The sequence below is a fragment of the Canis lupus genome, chromosome 2, assembly GCF_048164855.1.
Source record: "Canis lupus baileyi chromosome 2, mCanLup2.hap1, whole genome shotgun sequence".
In the NCBI taxonomy this organism is placed as follows: Eukaryota; Metazoa; Chordata; class Mammalia; order Carnivora; family Canidae; genus Canis; species Canis lupus.
Genome location: NC_132839.1, coordinates 46,025,945 through 46,030,855, shown reverse-complemented (window position 1 = coordinate 46,030,855; position 4,911 = coordinate 46,025,945). Strand labels below are relative to the sequence as shown.

Below are 4,911 nucleotides of genomic sequence, written 5' to 3'. Positions count from 1 at the left end.
GTATGCTTTGCCCCCTTGGTGAATAGCAATGCATCTGAAGAAAGCACAGCTTTACTGGAAAGAATAAAGGCTTTGAGACAAGAAAAGCCTGGGTTAGTATCTGTTTCTACCACTGAACAGTTTTGTGACTTTGAGCATGTTATTTCACCTCACTGAAACCTTGTGTCTTCCATGAAACTGTGCATTTAATCTTAGAAGATTCTTATGAGGATTAAATTAGACCACACAATGCAATACATCCATAAAATGTTAGCCCCTTGGTTAAATGTTGTTCCAAATATTTTAACTCATTGATGTTTCAGAAGCTCATTGTCCAGCTTTGGTTTTCCAGATGTAGTTCTGGCCTGTAGCTGTATCTGTGGGATTGTCTGTGACCAAATTAATTATAGAGTAATTTGCATGGAATAAAATGACATAATGTTGGGCAATGCTGTGATGCAACTTGCTTGTTTGTTTGTTTTTTTCCTACAGGAGACCTGCCCACCTACTAGTGGGTCATGGTAAGGATGCAATGTTGGGGAAAAAAGGTAAATATGTGGAGCAAATACTACTAAATTCTTTAAATATCCTGTTTCAGGGTTGCCTGGGTGGCTCAGTCAGTTGGGCATCTGACTTTTGATTCCACTCGGGTTGTGATCTCATGGTCCTGGGATTGAGCCCCACATCAGGCTCCATGCTCAGTGAGGAATTGGCTTGAGATTCCCTCTCTCCTTTTCCTTCTGCCCTTCCCTTGCTAAAATAAATAAATAAATCTTTAAAACCATTTATATGTAATTTCATTTATTTCTTTCAACACCCAGAATGGAGAATTAAGCAGTTATATAATTATACAGCAAATAGATCAACTATTTATATAGCCAAACTCAGTAATTAGGACTGAAAACATTATTAACTGAGTTTGTAAATGAATCCTTCAGGTATTTATCTTAACTCCTGGCTTCTTTTACTTCACTGTAAATTATCAGCCTAGGATAATTTATTTGGTTACCTTAATTGGCATTACAGCCCAACCAGATAATTCAGATCTAAATTATTCACATTATCTTTCAAATTATCCCAACATTAAAAGGATATTCCCACTTCCATTTGCCTTTATGTATGGGGTTTTATCTGCAGCAGGACAACCTGCTTGCCATAAAAGTGGGAGTGTATGCTCTGCCTGGCCTGTCCCATCTTGGAGTTGAAAGGAGGTAAAACAAAGTTTTCTAGTTTTAAAAACTAGATCAGTGGCCTTGGTGAGTGATATGCAGCATCAGATATTTCAGGGCTTTGAACCAAAGGACTTTCTGTAGGTTTAGATGTAGGATTATTTCAGGATTCTAAAAAAAACTGAAAACTTTAGTGAAATGTGTTTTGTAGTTATACTGAAAAATTGGGGTAGATGTGTGCACATATAAGAATGAAGGGGCATCCACCTAAAATATAAGCAGAATCTTCTATTTTGGATGACTTTGCAAAGTTGAGGTTTCTTTGAAAGCTAAGTGTCATAATACAACTATAGAAGAGAAAAAACAAAGTAGTTCTAAAGCTATAAAAATTTAAATAATTCTCTATAGACTCATCATCACTCCCATATTCTCCCACCAAATTCTTTAATGGTTTAGATATTTTTCTCATTATTGATATATACTATATTTAATATAAAAGTAACATATACATGGATGTTAATATTCCCTTGAACTGAAAAACTTGTGGCATAATATCAAAATACATGCATAAATACAATGGGGATTTCATATATATGGTATCCTTCAAGAATATTTTTGAGCTTTTATATTTGAGTTTATTCTTCATTTAACTTTTAAAACACTACTATAGTTGAATATTAAAACAAAAACAATAGCAAGTAGTGAGCTATGATTATAGTCCTTCACTCATTCACTACTGCATATAAAATGCCAGCAGCAGTGTTATTCACTGGCCCCATTAAGAGGTCTGACCCTGAACACCACCCCTAGGATGATGTTCATCATCCTCATATGCTTCCCCATTGTAATGGCGCCGTCTTTCCTGATTGGGATCAAAGTCCACCAGTTCTACCTGGTCCATTTCATCAGTCTCTTCTACTTCCTTCCTCTCAGGTAGGAGTTTTTCCAGCAAAGAAAGTTTATCAGGAGACAGAAAGCCATTCTCAGGGAAGTTAACCTTAAATTCGATGATTAGGCAACCCTTCTCATGTGGTCTACGATAAATTGGCATGCCTTCCTTTAGCACACACTTGATATCCCCATGCTTGACAATCTGACCTGGATGAGAGGTGATGATGATGATTCAGTTGTCAAGAGTAGATATTGGCTTTTGAAAGCCACACAGGGCTTCAACCAGCTGTATACCCATACACATGAAAAGATCATCTCCTCTGAGTAAAAACAGCATGGTCCTTCTGATCTAAAACAATGATAATATCTCCTGGTTCCAGTCCTGGTTCTTGGTCTCCCTCACCATGGAATGTTATCTTCTGGCCATCTTTCATGTCTTTGTCAATATGCACTTCTAGAATCTTCTTCTCTCGAACTATCTTCCTTCCTTGCAGCTTTTACATCTATCTTTAGGACTGATCCATTCCCCATGACCCTGGCACTCCATGCACACAGATTGAATTTGCTGAACCATTCCAGGTCCTATCTGATGAATTCTTATTTGCATTCCAGTACCTCGGCAATTGGGACAACATTCGACTGTTCCTTTCTTACCACCTCGGCCTTCACATATATCTCAAAACACATTTCTTTTGCAGAGCTAGTTTTCTTGTTGCGCCATTATATAAATCTTCTAAGGTTACTGAGGGCTGATGTACAACATTTTTACCTCTCCATTCTCTCTGCATCCTTCCTCCTCCAGAAAACATATCAAAGATGTCCATGGGGGAGCCAAAACCACCACCAGCTCCACCTTCTTTAATTGCCTGTTCTCCTCCTTTGTCATATAATTCCCTTTTCTTTGCATCAGAGAGCACTCCATAAGCTTGAGAAATCTGTTTAAACTTCTCTCCTTCATTTGGATTCTTATCAGGGTGGTACTTCAAGGCCAGTTTCCTGTAAGCTTTTTTCAATTCCTCCTGGGTGGCATTGGGTTTGACCCCCAAAACATCATAGTAAGTGGTTTCTTTCACCATTTTCTACAGCCGGTGAGAGGGCCGAGGCCGGTGTGGGGGAGCAGGAAGGAGCGCGTTGCTGGGCACAGCTCGCGCAGCGCCACTCTGCTTCTCACCGAGCGGTTCTGGAAAGTTCCCGGTATCCTTCAAGAATTGAGTAGAGCTATAATCAAAGGTGGGAAGATACTATAACAAACATTTATCTTGTGCAAAATAAAAGTATGATTTCCTACGATCTTAAAAAAAGCACTATTCAATTTTAGAATCACAATTATTTGGAACTTTGGACAACCCTTTGCCGTTTCAAAGTTGTGCTTATAAGTATTTCCAGGTCAGACCTACTTTCTAGATTCAAAATTAAGGTATCTTTGTACCATTTGGCTTCAGTATCCACTTAATTTGAAATAGAAGGTGATTTCTTTTAGAAGCATGCAAACATAGGAGGTTTCCCCAATTTCCCCAAAACATACCAAGTCCGTGACACAAGATGGTAGAAATTGGGCCAAGAATTTAACATAGAATTGCTATGTTTTCTCCTCTTTCCCTAACTGTATTTTTCTTACAACACTGAACCACTGAAGGTTAAGGATAAAGGAATTCCAGACCTACTCATTTTAACTTTGTTGTAAATTGGATCAGTTCAGCCAAATTTTCTTACATATGAGAACAGATGGTATGATATTTTATCATAAAATGACTTTTCCTTTGCTTTATGTTAAAAAAAATCCAACCCCAAATGACAGTATATTTTTCACAGACCTGTGGCCTGTTATAATCTGAGCTTATTTCAGCTCCCTGACCTAATTTGTGGTTGAGTATGGCTTCTTTTGTGTCTGCAGATGTACAAAATGAAAAAAGTTCTTTTACAAATGGAAATATCTTTTTCTGCTGACACAATATATGTGTGTTTAAGAAGAGGGGAAAATAGTTTACCCACATTTGTAAGCGAGGTTCCAATTGTTCAGATAATGGACTCACTACTTTACTTGTCGGCACATTGTTCTTTCATTTCAAAATTAATTATGGAACATACTCAAATGTGTACACTCTGCCTGTGTGCACACAAAATGGACATTTGAAGAAATCACTTGAATATTTCAGGCAGAAAAATACTTTATTTAAAACATAATTGATTAAGGGAAAGTGGAGAATTTTGTTTGAATTATTAAGAGAAATGTGTGCTGTTAATTTCATTTTTGTGTGGGTAGAGTCATCTTTTAAATAATTCATGTTTCCTTATGACCAAGTTTTCTTCCTTTGCTCATATGTACTTTACAGATGATTATAGAACCTGAACCTACAACCCATGAAAAAGGAAGCCTCATTCAATGAATTTCATAATAACCCAATATTTTTATTCTTCCCTCCACGTGGTATATTCTCTCTCAGCCTGCATCGTATTCTGTACAACCAAACTGATGGAATTTTTTAAAACTCAGAATTTGAGAGTTTGGTATGTGTGCTTCTTGTTTTCCTTCTGAGAAATGGAGAATTTAATGATTCTTTCTTTTTCACATCTAGTTTCTTTTGAAGGGACTGGAAGCTGTTACCATGTGAAAGTCTGAATTTAAGACTAGAAAAGTGAAGCCAAATAGATATCCAATCCACCTACCATGAATCCCTTTACAACTCCTGCTAATTGTCAATTTTAGGTGGTCTTGGTAGAGAAACTAATAATTGAATAGGAAAGAAGTCACAATTCCCAAAGTGGACCTGCCAGTCCCTGAGCAGCGTCATCATAACAAGAATGCACTGGGTTGTTCAGCTAATTTCCTCTCTATACCTACTGCTGAGGCAAAGAGGGGATTCAGTCTTTG

General features: G+C 37.4%; 1 pseudogene; it reads right to left on the bottom strand.

Annotated features, from left to right (window-relative positions):
* Positions 1 to 1,760: 1,760 nt before the first annotated feature.
* On the bottom strand, positions 1,761 to 3,187 carry LOC140610173 (dnaJ homolog subfamily A member 1 pseudogene; annotated as a pseudogene).
* Positions 3,188 to 4,911: the final 1,724 nt, after the last annotated feature.